The 15804-nt window shown below is 41.1% G+C and overlaps 1 protein-coding gene across 5 annotated transcripts in view; it reads right to left on the minus strand.

Moving 5' to 3' along the window:
* Nucleotides 1-4160, minus strand: part of EYA3 (EYA transcriptional coactivator and phosphatase 3) — a 90808-nt gene extending 86648 nt beyond the window's left edge. For 2 of the 5 annotated variants that reach the window (XM_020909106.2, XM_020909105.2), the window contains exon 1: nt 3999-4160. The gene's annotated coding sequence lies outside the window, so the exon portion shown is untranslated. Of the gene's footprint in view, nt 1-3489; nt 3566-3998 lie in introns of those variants that run through there. The other 3 variants (XM_020909113.2, XM_020909107.2, XM_070459013.1) reach the window with 3 other exon arrangements.
* Nucleotides 4161-15804: the final 11644 nt, after the last annotated feature.

The raw sequence follows: 15804 nt of genomic DNA on the forward strand, positions 1-15804 counted from the left end.
CCTCTTCTGATTTAAAACACTACCACAACCCAGAGGGATGGGATGGGGAGGGAGGCAGGAGGGGGGATCGGGATGAGGAACACAGGTAAATCCATGGCTGATTCATGTCAATGTATGGCAAAAACCACTACAATATTGTAAAGTAATTAGCTTTCAACTAATAAAAATAAATGAAAAAAAAATAAATGTGCATCTGTAATGCAATTAATGAATTTAAAAAAAAGCAGTTTACAAAAAAATAAATAAAACACTACCACATATTTAAAAGGGGAAAAACAGCAAAGATAAATTTGATGAAGCCCATATTTCAAATATCTTTTTTAATATATTATAAATAAGAGAAAATATCCTTATTATTTCTACATTTAATAATTAGATACTCTAGAACTTGGGTTAATGGGATCAAGTAAAAATATCAAGATAATGATGTTGCTGCTGTTTCATTGTTTGCTATGTTCTCTGCAAATAAAACATATCAAAAAGACAATTTATAGCTTAAGCCATATATTCTGTACAAGAACATAAACCTGTATTAAGTTAATCAGCAGACAGAAAGTCCACCTATTTTTTCACTTTACTATAAATAGAACAATTTGGTCCCTTGGTATAAACCAATTTAATGAATGTAGGGGGGAAAAAAAAACTATTCCTAATAACCTTAAATACATTTTGAACTATTTCTATGTTGAACTACTTTTATTCTTCCTCCATTTAAATCACACATAAGTTAAAATACCTTGCTATTATATGCAGAACACAAAAATCTTTTAGACAATCACCAAAAAAGATGCTCTACGAGCCTTTTGTCTGTAAGCAAAACAAAAAGAATGAAGTCATGGAGTGGTTTAAGCAGATCACAGGAACCATCATACTGCAAGGTACAAATCACTAGGACATTGTAAAAATTTTTTAAACTGTTGTTTTCCTTAAAACATATCCTAGGATTCAAGGATAAAAATTAAAGTATGTAAAACAAAGTGCAGTAGCAGGTAAAATGACAGAATATCAAAATCAAAAGAGTCAAACAAAATCAAAACAGAAAAACCCTGCAGGCAAAAAACTAATATGCAGAAATGTTACCTTAAATTGAGCGAACAGGCTTACAAACTAAGACTTTACCAAACTAAAGCAGAAATTTTTATGGAAAACCAACAGTGACTCCTCTGCTCAACTTTAAAAACATACACTAAGTTGTCTCCAGTGGTATTTTTTTCCTTTGGCAGGTTAAGAGATGCAGGCTTTTCAGTAAATGGAAAGTCTATCACTATTCTGTGCAAAGAACAGGACCATGAACACAACTGCTCCAATGAGATCACAGGATATTCATTTTCATGTAAGGGCTTTCACGAAGAATTTATATCATAATAAGCCAAAGTGATTTTAGAAGAAAAGAGAGAAAGAGACTCCCTAAGACTTTTCAACCTCTACTTACACACAACACAGTTTCTTTCTGAAGTCTCTCTTTGAAGGCAAAATGACTTCAGTCTTGAATTTTGTGGCTCAGCTGGTAAAGAATCCACCTGTGATGCATGATACCTGGGTTTGGTCCCTGTGTTGGGAAGATCTCCTGGAGAAGGGAAAGGTTACCTACTCCAGTATTCTGGCCTGGAAAATTCCATGGACTGTAGAGTCCATGGGGTCGCAAAAAGTTGGAGATGATTGAGCGAGTTTCACTTTGAATTTTAAATTCCGCATGGTAGATTTCTTATCCCAAAACTTATATTCCTATGACATAAATTTATTGAAATGAACCACTAAATACAATATTGTGCTCTCCAGCTTACAGCTTTGATAGAACTAAAACCCATTTCTCTAGTTGCATGAAGAGGACTTCTTTTGTGAAAAATGACCTTGGATAAAACATCACCAATAAACCCTAATTTCCTTATTTTGTAAAGTGAAGGGTAAGTTTGAACTCTATGGTTCCCTCCAGCTGTAAACTATAGTAACCAATCAAGGTTTTAAACTTAAGACATGCTGAAGATGTAAAAGTTCAGAAATGAAAAAGGTTGAAAGACAGCCCTGCATCAATCCAAATATGGGTATATGTATGTACAAAAATAAAAGAGCCCACCAATCTGGAGATAAGGAAACACAGAATGTTGGACCAGACTCATTGGGGTTAGATTTTAAGGACTGGGAAATGACGAGGTCAGACTGATCAGAAGCTAGAGTTTCCAGTGTTAGGTGCTGGGGAGGAGGTAGTAGTAGGGAGCTTTCAAAAGAGCTTTCCTCAGTATTTAAAAAAAGTCCTGCAAGCCAACCAGAAGGGTCCTTCTCTGTGGCTTCTAGGACTAATATGGCCAAGCTCCAAAGTCTTTTGCTAAAAATAGCTTAAGGGATCAGCCCAATTTTGGAATAAGCCAAGGTCCATGCTATGCTTGCATATGTCTCATATAAGGAGGGACACTTTCCTACAACTTATTAGTCAAAAGAAAAGCAGATGCTAAATGGTTATTTATTCTGTTTACTGAAGCACTAAATTTGAGAGCACAATTTATATGAGTACAAAAACTGATCACACAAAAACATTTACAATCAGGTGTGAGACATCCACCATAAACATTGGAAAGACAAAAATAAAAATTATCCAACTCTTGTCTCAAAACATACCTCAGATAACAAATTTTGGAAAACACAACACTAATTGTTATTAAAACCAATCCCTTCAATTCAGAGATGACTAAGAGCCTACAAAGTCATTTAAGAAATTTACAAGAAACTTTAGCCTCAAAAATGAGAAAAAGATGGTTCTAAGGCTGAAACAGTTTAATAAATAAGAAGGTGAAAACAGTAAAGAAAAAATAGAAGAACATGCTAAGTAATCAAATACTGTAATGTCTGGTTTATGAAGAAACAAGAAGAAAAACAGAAAACTTGTCAATACGGTAAAAATGAAGAGAGATATACAATAGACAAAGATATATGCACGCTGAGTTCAACAAAAGAAAACGTACTCTGAAATTGCTATAATTAAGTCTCAAGCAAAAAAAATTTTCAGTAACAGCACACTAAAATTTTTGGCAATAAACTTATAAATCTGGGGCTAATAATCTCCCAAGAAACTCTGTCCTCCATCCAGCAACTGTTCTATAAATTCGTACAGAAAACAGAGCCGATCATCTCAAAACATCCGCGTTTTTGCCTCAGCTGTACATATCCATTCTCATGGGATAGAGAACACGAAAATAACAGAACGTCCTGATGACCTGTCGATTAACAAGATTACACAAGCCCCACTGCCAGCAGTTCCGCGTGCTTGCCACCTGTTAGCCTGCTTTAGCGAAGCCCCCTCAACTGTGCTCCAGCGAAGAACCGGGAACGCCTTTGTTGTTTGCTAACTACGGAAGCTACCAGAGTTCAATCCGACCTAGCGCCTTAAGGAAAACTTCCCACGGGCCGGGTAAATCTGCCCAGATGGGGGCTTGGGCAAAGACCTTCTCTAGCTAAGAAAAGGCAGGAGAACCCCAGGCGAAACACAAATGTCACCTGCTCGTCCCGAGAGGAGGTAGGCGTCAAGGGTGAAGAAAGTTGGGGAACTAGACCCAGGACCTTTGAGAGAGGCTCGGTTTCGCAGTTGGAGCAGGGTGAGCACAACGAGGGGGCGGGCCGTCCTGAGGGGTGAAAACACAGCAAGATCCTGAGACCACAGGTCGGGGAGGAGAGGTGCGAAAGTGAATACGGGCAAAACCGATAGGCAGTGGCTTAGGGAAGCGCTGAAGCAAAAGGCAAGAAAACCAAGGTTTTTAAAAGGCGGATGAGGCGGAGGAAAAAGAGCAAGGCGAGAAGTGAGCAGCGACGACACAGGCTCAAACTGAGGTGAAAGGCGAGGTCGGCGTGGGAGAAAGGAACGAAATGAGCTCAGGAGGCTCTGCAGGGACAAGGGACAGGCAAAGAGAATCCCCACCCACAGGGACCGGGACACAAGTCTTGACCGTCCCTCTACAGGCTGTTACTCGACCGGCTGCACTCAGACCCTGTCGGTAGCGGAGACTCACCCAAAGGCTGCAGAGGCCCCACAGCTGGACATGGGGACTGGTCCAAACACACAGGAGTACCAAGCGCCTGGAGGAAACGGCGGCGTTAGTGTGACCCGGATGCGCATCCCTAGGAACCGGAAGTCGGCGGTCAGGGTCATCACACAATCCACACCTCGTTCCACCAGTAGCTTTCGGGCGCATGTGTCAGGCCTCAGGGGGCGGGGCGGGGAAAGCGCCTAGACTCCGCCCACCCGGCCGTCCTGGGAGCCCCGCCCCCCGGTTACGCCCCGCCCTGTGTCTAGGTGGTGCTCGGTGTGTGGATAGGCTGGTTCCTGCAACGCCCAGGCCGAGGTACCGCTGAGGCACTAGCTGCCCGCTTAAAAAAAATACTCAGCACTCAGGTTTCAAGAAGATCTTTTTAAAATGCGTGCAATCCCTCTCTCTCTAAAACGAACGTGAAATATTGGATATATTTGGTAGATTTAGAAAAATTGTGAAGGAAGAATGGCTGGGAAGTTCTGGAAGGCACTTGGGAGGCTAGACCAAGGGACTTCCTAGTCCAGTTCCCTCACTTAATTATTCTATAATTATTCCCAGTATCAGTTTATTCATAATATTGTATTGAGGTTACAGTTCATTTCTATTTTGTGCACAATATTTTATGTAATAATTTTATCAGAAACAAAATTTTTACATGCTCTGTTAACTGTAAATTACTAACCCATCATGGGCAAGGAGCAGGGTTGATTTCAGGTTTTGTTGGGGCCTGAAGTTTTTTCAATTGGAGGGCTCTCTTTAAGGAAATCCACAATTACAAATAACAATGTTAGGTATAAAAAAATGAATGTTTAATGTGAGAAAAGAAATCGCAAATTACAAGTTTTTAAAATTTCAAAAATAACGCAAAGTCCAGAAGAATTAAGCACTACAAGTACTATTACATGCACATCTGAAGTACTTTTTTTCCTACCTTTTTTGGCTATATCTTCTTTGATCTCCCAGACTTCCCTGCTGGCTCAGACAGTAAAGCATCTGCCTATAATGCGGGAGACCCGGGTTCCATCCCTGTGTTGGGAAGATCTCCTGGAGAAGGAAATGGCAACCCACTCCAGTATTCTTGCCTAGAAAATCTCATGGACAAAGGAATCTGGTAGGCTACAGTCCATGGGGTTGCAAAGAGTCAGACAAAACTGAGTGACTTCACTTTCTTGCCTATGGCAATTTACTAAGGAATGGCAATTTACTAAGGAATGTCATTTACCCGAGATCCTTGACTCCTGTCTGTCACACCCCACACCTAATTCATCTGTAAATTCTGCAGAATTTGTCTTAAAAATCTGTCCAGATTCAGACTATTTCCTGCCTCTGTTGGTACAAGCTACAGTCAATGTGTGACCATTTGCTGTTTTTATACCCTTGCCCTTCCAGGATCTATTAACACAGCAGTAGTGGGCTTCTGTTAAAGCCTTAATCATATCAGGTCCCTCCACCAGTGGATCCCTATTTTAAAGTGAAAACCAAAATCCTTATATAGGCTGAGAGGACCCTCAAGATTTGACACTGCCCAGTACAAGTAACCTTATCTCCGACTTTCTCCATTATCCCTCCTCTCAAGACACACTGGCCTCTTTGCCATTTTTCTAATCTGCTCATACACTCTGGGTCTTTGTGCTTGCTGATCCCTCTGCCTAGAGTGCTCTTCCTCCAGATAACAGCATCATTCACACTATTGCTTCCTTTACATCTTTGTTCAGATGTCACCTTCTAAATGAAAACTTTCCCAGACACTGTAATTAAAATTGAAGCATTATCATACTTCCTGAACTTCCTAGTCCAGTTCCCTCACTTAATTATTCTATAATAACAGTTATCCTGTCCAACAATTTGCTAGTGAATTTGGTTTAACATCTCTACTCCCACCCCTCAGACTTCCCCTCCCCATTCTCCTCTTACCAGAATATGAGCTCCTGTTTTGTTCACAGATGTATTTCAGAAGAAATGCCAGCACCAGAAGAGAATTTGGCATGCTGAGGGCACCCAATAAATGTTTGTTGTCTTAAAGGATAGATTGCTCATTTACTTTGGGATCAGTTGCTCATTTACTTTGCTTTTGCTCATCCCAAACCATACAAGCTGAGCTACCAAGTGCACCAGGGGGAGCCCATGAGTAACCAATGTGGTATTCTCAGAGAAGTTCTTCCCAAAGCATGTATTTACACATAACTCCAAAACGTGGGGCTTCCCAGGTGGCTCAGTAGTAAAGAGTCCACCTGCCAGTGCAAGGAGACGCAGGAGATTTGGGTTCAATACCTGGGTCAGGAGGATCCCCTGGAGGAGGAAATGGCAACCACTCCAGTATCCTTGCCTGGAGAATGCCATGGACAGAGGAACCTGGGGAGCTATGGCACATTGGGTTGTCAAGAGTCAGACACGACTAAGCATACATGCGCCACGCAACTCTAAAACACAGCTGTCGGAAAGCACACCAACTCCTCCCCAGAGTAAAGAGTGCTGGACCCACTATCAATAAAAACCCTCCGATGTCTTCATAGTCCCCTAAGAATAAGGCCCAAGCTCTTTACTGTGGTCTTCAAGGCCCTATTGGCCTTTCCTTCCTAACTCTCAGATGTTATTTCCAGCCTCCCTTACCCTTGAATTTCCACTTCCGAGCTCTGGGAGATAGTGGAGGACAGAGGACTCTGCAGCCCATGGGGTCGCAGAGTCCAACACGACCTAGCAACTGCACAACAGCAACAACCCTCACGTAGAGCCATCCTGTTCTTTCTGCTTCTTGTACAAAACTAGCCTTCTTGCCTCGGGGTCTAAACAAATACTATTCCTGCTCTCTCCAACTCTCTTCTCCAAACCTTCCATGAATGGTTTCTTCTGCTACTCTCAGTGAAGTATCACCTCTGAAATCTTCATAGAGCGCCCCCACCCCATGTCCCCTGCTTCCTGTCTGGAGCAGCTCCTGCATTCCCTTCCCATACCTTATCTTTTCTCCTGGGTCCCTATCGCAATTTATTGTCTTTCACTAGAAAGTAATCTCCTCGGGCGTCTTTTTCTCTCTTGTTCTGTGTTCTCTTGTTCTTGTTCTGTGTTCTGTGTTTCTCTCTTGTGCTGTGTTCTCAGCACAGCACTAGAAGTGTGATTTGTTGTTGTTCAGTCGCTAAGTTGTGTCTAACTCTTTCGACTTCATAGACTGCAGCATGCCATGCTCCTCTGTCCTCCACTGACTCCCAGAGTTTGCTCAAATTCATGTCCATTGAGTCGGTGATGCTATCTGACCATCTCATCCTCTGCCGCCCCCTTCTTTTGCCAAGAGCTGACTCATTGGAAAAGACCCTGAAGCTGGGAAAGATGGCATATGGTAGGTGCTCAATAAACAAAACAAATATTTACTAATATTTGTTGAAGCTTTACTATGTGTTACTTACCATAGACAGTAAATATAAATACTCATGTTTCTCTTTTAAATCCTGCTGGCAATCTTGTGAAGTACTATGATTATCTCCATTTCACAGATGAGGAAACTGAGGCAGGGGTAGGTTAAACAACTTGCTCAAGGCCACCCAACTGGCAAGAATCAAATCCAGGAGCAGTCTATAGTTGATGGGATTGGAAAATGGTGCAACTGCTATAAAAACAGTAGAGCAATTCCTCAAAAAATTAAATATCAAACTACTATATGATCCAGCAATCTCACCTCTGAGTATATAGCCAAAAGAACTGTAAGCACAGTCTCAAAGTGATATTGGCACACTCGTGTTTATAGCAGCACTATTCACAATAGCCAAGAGGTGGAAGCAACTCAAATATCCATTGACAGATGAATGGATAAGCAAAATACAGTATGTGCATACTTTAGAATACTATGCAACCTTAAAAAGGAGGGAAATTGTCACATGCTACAATATGGCTGAACTTTGAGGCCATTATGCTTAGCAAAATGTTAGTCACAACAAGAACAAATAACATGATTCCACATATCTAAGGTATCTAAAGTAGTCAAACTCCTAAATATACCAGTGGCTGGAGGGAGGGAACAAAGTGGAATTATTTAATGGGTATAGAGTTTCAAATCTGTAAGATAAAAAGATTTAGGAGTCCTGTTTCACAAAAACATCAATATACTTAAAACAACTGTTAAGTGTACACTCAACAGCACACTTAAAATGGTTTTGTGTGTATGTGTGTCAGTTGTGTCCAACTCTTTGTGACCCCGTGGACTGGAGCCCACCAGACTCCTCTGTCCATGGAATTTTCCAGGCAAGAATACTGGAGTGGGTTGCTACTTCCTACTCTCATCTTCCCATCCCAGGGACTGAATTCACATCTCTTTGGTCTCCTGCATGGGCAGGCAGATTCTTTCCCACTGAGCCACTGGCGAAGCCCTTAAAATGGCTTAGATGGTAAATTTTATGTTTTTACCACAACAATTAATTTTTAAAAAGAAATCTACAGTAGTCTAGTCATTACCGTAAGAACGATGTGGGTCACTTTATGCCTACTTGGCCCTGAGTAGACATTATTACAGTCATTTTCACAGTTTTGTCCAAATTTACACAGGTAAGAAGCCTTTGGAGTGGAATAAATTCACATTTCCAAGATATGCAATAACCTTTGCTATCTTTTAGAATAAAGCATTTCCAGCCTCCTGAGCATATTATCTTCAGTTTAACCACAGACATCTTTTCCACATGGTTACTATTATTGTTCAAATTTCTCCCCAATAAATCATTATCATTTGGAAACACTCAAGATCTGTTGCTCTATAGAGAATGATTTTTGAAACAAAACTCAGGTGTTTTAGGACACCTCACCAGGCAGAATTAAAACTATAGCCCTAGAAATCTACATGAAATTTTGAAGTAGGAGATAGATGTGCCCCGGGCCAGGCAACTGGTGTTTGTTAAACGGAATAAAACGGATGCTTTGTCCTCAACCAGATGAGAACAATGCTTGGTTCCCTTTCTCCATTGAAATGGAGGGAATGAACTAGCGGTGGGGAATGTGCTGCAGCAAAAATGGAAATGAGACTTTTCTAATAAACAAAGAAAATAAGGAAACAATGAACATGCTAGGGAAACAGCGTAAACAAGCCTGAAAGAGTTAAGTAAATCTTGGTTATTCTTCAGCCGTTACCACTAAAATCCACTTGTAGCCAGACTTGTCCTTCATAAAACTAATTACTCTCTGACTCCTTATGAATTATACTCTGCACCTGGCATTCTCCTCCCCCTACTCTCCTTTGTGGGAAATCCCTGGTGTCTCAGTGGTAAAGAATTCAACTGCCAAGGCAGGAAACACGGGTTTGATCCCTGGGTTGAGAAGACTCCCTGCAGAAGGAAATGGCAACCCACTCCAGTATTCTTGCCTGAGAAATTCCATGGACAGAGGAGCCTGACAGGCTACAGTCAATGGGGTCACAAAGAGCCGGACATGACTTAGCAACTAAACCACCACCACCACCACTCTCCCTTGCAGCATTCTTCATTTCAGAAAGAAGGTCATAGGCTAAGAACCTCAGGGACACAAGACCAGGTTGCTGAGCCACTTGATGCCAGCTTTGATGCCAGCTTTGGCTGTGAATTTGCAGGATGAAAGAAATGCAAGACATTCATTACTTTGAGACTTATCACCTACCCCAGAACTCTAGCACCAGCTTTGAAACCTCTCCCTATTCCCCAGGGAACGGGGTAGGGCACAGTTCTTGAGGTGGCTAGCTTGCTGTGTTCCCCCTTCGCCTGGCAAAGAACTATAGCTACTCTTTCTCTTTCCTCTAAAACTCTATTTCTATTTGTCATTAGTGCACAGAGAGCCAAGATTTTGGCAGCAATGTAAATGAAGCATTTTCTTCATCCTTACTGCAGGCAGCTTTGTATTCATTAAGATCACACTTGAAGTGTACTCTGGTTTTCTATTTCTATGTAACAAACTATCCCAAAACTCAGTGGTTTAAAACAAACACTGTATCATATCTCACAAGTTTTGAGTCAGGAATTTGGGTAGGCCTGAGTTGGATGATTCTTTTCTTCTATATGGCATCAGTCAGAGATAGTTGGTGATGTTGTAACTGCCAGGTTGGTCCAGAGGGTCCAACACAGCCTTACTCATATGCTTGGCACTTGGTGGGACTGCCTGAAAGGCTGGGTATAGCTGCCCTCCATGTAGTGTCAGAGCCCCTCCACATGGTCTCTCCATCAGGGTAGTTGAACTTTTTACATGGCAGAGACAGGTCTTGAAAGCTGCTAGTCCTCTAAGGCCAGCCTGGTAACTGATGCAGCATCATTTGTACCCATTGATCAAAGCAATCATAAAGCTCATCTAGATTCAAGGAACGCAACCGAGCCGCTAGACATTGTCACAGTAACTTGGACCTCTTGCTACTGTGATTATCTTTCTGATGTTCACTCAAAGAGCTCCTGAGGAAACCTTAATTTTGATGTGTATCTACCTGTTTATTTAGCAACTACTCTGTAAATTCTAGACTCTAAGGACACAGCAGAAAAAAACAGAGAAAAACCTCTCCCTTCATGGAGCTCACATTCCAAGCAAGTCATAGTCAGAAAATCTTGTGTTTGTAGAATATGTTCAGTTGGGGTTCAACATCCATTCCCACTTTCTTCTAGTGAGACTTCCCATATTGCAGAAGTGGGAATGTTAAGATGACATTTCTCAGACTCCCTTACAACTCAGATTTTGGATGAAGATTTGGTATTGCCAATTAGATGCACTTGGGTAAGATTTATAAGGTGGAAATGAGGAAGAGACAATTTTCCTGCACTTGGGCCATTTCTACTGGCCAGTAGGGTCATCACTGGAGACCTGGACTTCTCCTCCAGCAGTCCTTCTGCTTCCAGTCTCCAGCTCCATGAACTAGAAAGGCAATGGCAGCCACAGTGGCCACTAAGGCAGGTGGCAGAGTTACTCAATTCTAGCTTTCTGACCCCTGACCCCTGAGTCTTAGTTGTAGAGATATGTTCTTAAAATTAGTCATCCCCGAGTTGACCTCTGATTCTCTCTTCTCCAGATTTTCAATGATTTGCAATGATTTTGTAAGCATTCAATTTCCCGAAACTAATTGGTGCTAGTGGTGAAGAATCTGCCCGCAATGCAGGAGACCCAGGTTCAATCCCTGGGTTGGGAAGATCCCCTGGAGAAGGGAATGGCTGCTCACTCCAGTATTCCTGCCTGGAGAATCCCATGGACAGAGGAGCCTAGTGGGCTACAGTCCATGGGGTCGCAAAGAGTAAGACACAACTCAGTGGTAGATGCTTTCACTTTCACTGCCCTAAACACCAGGAAAGATTTCTGTTGCCTATGCTGAAAACTGACTGACAAGGTATGATATTAAAATTGAAATACTCAGTTCCCACTATCTCTGCCTTCTAGGTAGGCCCCCCATATTTATCCGATTGTTACATTAGTATCCACGTGGAAATCTGAGCATCTGATGTTCTTGTCTTTGACTCCTCCCAGAAAATTCTACAGCTTCCCAGACACAGGGTGGACCTGATCTGGCCCATGGCAGAGAGAAAGCTAAAAGCAGAATGCCAAGTGTTAGAGCAGAGAGCAAGTCCCAGGAATCACTTGAAGCTTGGGGAGTGCAATCGCAGAAGCGAAGGATCCCAGGGTACCATCTCAGCATTTCATCTTGAGAGACAGACCAGCCTAGTCCCTCCCCTGCTCCACAGGAGTGTGCTTTTTCGTTGTTGTTTTTTTGTTGCTTGTGGGATCTTAGCTCCCCTACCAGCAATCGAACCCACACTCTTAGCAGTAAAAGTGCAGAGTCCTAACCACCGGACCATAAGGGAATTCCCAGCAGTGTGCTTTAAAGCTATAAAATGAGAATGAAAATACTTTTCCTGATTCAAGGCACTTTGTAAACTACACAGTACTACACAAATATAAGATGCTATCTAGCATCAAGACTAGCTGTCCTTAAAGTGTGGAAGTTTCTGAGACCCTATCAAGGAGTAGTAGTAGTGTTAGTCACGCAGTCCTGTCCGACTCTTTGCAACCCCGTGGACTGTAGCCTGCCAGGCTCCTTTGTCCATTGGATCCAGGCAAGAGTACTGGAGTGGGTTGCCATTCCCTTCTCCAGGGGATCTTCCTGACCCAGGAATCAAACCCCGGTCTCCTGCAATACAGGCAGGTTCTTTACCATCTGAGCTATAGCGAAGCCCCTATCATGGAGTAAGTAAAATCAAACTACTGTTCAAGGGCAGGAACAGTGATGCAAATGTGCGGACACAGGGTTGGGGGGAAGGGGCGGGTAAGATGAATTGGCAGATCAAGTTGGACATAAATATGCTAATATAGATATGTAATATAGATAGCTAGAGGGAAACTGCAGGATAGCACCAGGAGCTCAGCTTGGGGCTCTGTGATGACCTAGTTGGGCGGGATGGGAGGGAGATCCAAGAGGGAGGGGATAGATGCATAAATAGAGCTGATTCACTTCGTTGTAAGCAGAAACTAACACATCATTGTAAAGCAATTATAATCCATTTAAACAATAATGATGATAGTATGAATGCAGCATTTTACTTTCTCACCCTTATTCTCTCAAAAACGTGTTTTCCAGAGACTCTGTGATGCCATCATTGCCCTGATGGCTAATGGAATATGTGCTGGTATATTCTTTATTTTAAAATTATAGCATTTTAAAATTCTGTTTTAATTTCTACAAAAGAAGATATTAATAGCTATAACCCAAATAGACAAACGCTCTTTGGGGTCCTCAATGATTTTTAGGAGTGCTAAGTACTGAAGCAAAAACATTTGAGAACTGTTGTGTACACCCATTCTGGAACTATCTATAATGGCTCCCACTCTAACAATTTCCAGATGCCTAATTCCCCCTCATTGTCATACCCCTGTCATGTCCAACACTCTTCTATGAGGATGCCTTTCTATTTTGACTAACATGCTTGAGACAGTATCTTCTGGAACAGATGTCCGGTAGCAGCTGTCTTGGCACAGCTTTGGGACTCCACATAACTATGAACTGTCTTCATGGGCAACAACTAGACCTGCCCAGTCCCTTGCTTTATTGCTGCTGGGTCATTCTTTCTGGCTGGACTTGTCTGGGATACCTGGTTTCTGCCCCTGCTTTCACCCTATTTCACATTAATCTCACCCAGTTTGGCCCCTGTTTGCACTTGCGGTTCCCCTCCTGTTCAGGTGGCCACCTGCTGTGAGGATCATTTCCAGCTGCCCACAACCAAGCTGAGTCATCCCCACCCCTTAGCCCTGTCCAGTTGGAGAGCTGGAGCTGGATCAAACTGAAGCCTCTTGGGAGCTAACCAGAAAATGGATTAATTTTTTGCTTTTAATTATGGTTATCCCTTCCCCCAAGAATGTTGTTTGTTATGTTACTTGTACTCTAGATTTGAAACTAAAACACAAACTATTAGCAATGAATATTTCTTGGGAGTAGGATTAAGGAGACTATTTGTTTCTATGTTATATGTATCTGTAAACTTTGCTTTTTTTTTAACTCTAGTGAAACTGGGTAGAGGTTAAGAACAAAGGCTCTGGAAGGAGATTGTGTCTGCTCTCTCTGAACTCCTTGGCTCTCCCCCTGTTGTGTGACTTTGGGCAGGTCAAGTACCAATACTTTTTCTTAGTGTCTTACTTTTCTCATCTGGTAAAATGGAAACTTGAAAGAATACTTATCAAAGAAGAGGAGAAGGAGGGGAAAACAGAGAGAGAAGAAGAAAGCCCTTAGAGGGTTGTATGAGGATTAAATACATAAAGTGGCTTAGAATTATTATAGATACATATCTATATAAGTGATTAAAAATCAGAATAGAATGAAAATATAGAAGGTACATTATGAAGCTTTCAGGAGTTTAGAGATACAGAAACAAAAATGATAATAAACCCTAAAGTCCTGATCTTTATCAGGAAACTTGAGAAGATGAGAAGCTATTAATCCAAGTGCATTAGAGGATGCCAAGCATCAGATTATCCATCTTCCTTTGTTTAGAAAGATAAGGAAGAAGGCTAATGAATTTTTACATAGGGGTTACCATAAAATTTAACAGATCCATATGACTTCTGAATCATGTAATTATAAAAATAGACTGTCTACACCTTTTAATTAAAAAGACAAACAGCTTTTGTGTAATATTGGAATGTTTAATAATTTCAGTAAGTGCTTATAGCCCTGAAGCTAATAAATCTTATTATAGAAAACTACATTTTAAAAACTGTTTGTTGTAGAAAACAAGTGGTTATTAATCTAAGCTGTAAATTATGTTTGTTATAGAAGGTTTAATTTTATTCCAGTTTGGTGATAAACTAACCACCTGACTATGACCCCACTAATCTAGATCTAAATTAACTTGACCAGTAGAAAAGTTTAGGCAGATTCTCTTAAATTTGATAATGCATCTAAAAATATTCCTTCATGTGAAAAAGCTATAAAAAGTTATCTTATAAAAAATTAAATATAAAATTCTGACATTGAGTTTAAAAAGCAATACAAAGAATGAAATTCGGATACATGGAGGAACTTTGAAAGCATTATGTCAAGTAATAAGCCAAACACAAAAGGACAAATAATGTGTGATTCCACTTGGTGAGGCACCTAGAATAGACAAATTCATAGAGACAGAAAGTAGAATAGAGGTTACCAAGGTTACCAGGAGCTGGGGTAAGGAGAGTGGAGAGTTACGTTTATTGGTACAGAGTTTCTGTTTGGGCTGATGAAAAAGTTCTGGAAATAGTTAGTGGTAATGGTATACACCTTGCCAATATACTTAATGCCACTGAACTGTACACTGAAACACAGTTAAAATGACAACTTTTATGTTGTGTATATTTTACCACATTAAAAAATACTATACAAAAAAAAAAAAGCAGAGGAAACAATGTAAAATTTTCTGTAACTCAACTAGCCTGGATTAAAATGTCAATGATATGAAAAAAATCCAAAAATGTAGAGGAATTGCTCTAAATTAAAAGAGAATAAAGAGATCCTAAAACCAAGTGTAATGAGTGACATTTGATTCAATCCTGATCTGAAAAAACTATAAAATGTATTCTTGTATCAGCTGAGGGAATTTGAACATGAACTTGCAATGAGATGATATTATGGAATATTTATTAACTTTCTTAGGTGTGGTAATGAGACAGAGCAGGACCCTATGGTCTTTGCCCCTTACATCCCCTGCCTGCCTCTTGTTGGTGGAAAAACTTTAGCCAAAGAATAAGGGTAATCAGAAAAGTGAGGAGATGTAGAAACAAAGGAAAACAGTCAAAGGAGACCAAATAATATGAATGTACTTGTTATGCAAATAATAATAATGTACAAATAATACAAATAATAATAGTACAACTAATAATCATGTACTGTTGGGCATAGTCAAGGATCTTTAGTTCCTTCTCAAGGATTATGGACAATGTTCTGAGCCATATCCAGTGACCTGTCTCACAGACAGAAGCCCCCACCAGGTGGAAGAAGTTAACTATATGATGACCAGACTGAGTCAGGATATAAGCAGCCACAATTCCAAGAATTGACCTCAAGGAAATGAGAACAAACAACCATGGAACTGAAGTTTAACTGTACTTAAAACAATCAAGATGATGCTGGTCAGATCACTGATGACCAATTTCGAGTTGACTGGTCAGAGCTGACTATACTGTTTCTACATGTAGACCCTCCCTCCATCTGTGAAAGCTCTTGCCCTCTGTTATGTGTGTGGTGAGGGCAGCTGGCCTTTGGACAGGCATCCACCACCACCCCACCACTCTCCAAGGGTTGCCAGCATTCAAAATAAAGCAAACTTTCCTTTCCACCAACCTGCCC

This window comes from Odocoileus virginianus, chromosome 30 (genome assembly GCF_023699985.2).
Source record: "Odocoileus virginianus isolate 20LAN1187 ecotype Illinois chromosome 30, Ovbor_1.2, whole genome shotgun sequence".
NCBI lineage: Eukaryota > Metazoa > Chordata > Mammalia > Artiodactyla > Cervidae > Odocoileus > Odocoileus virginianus.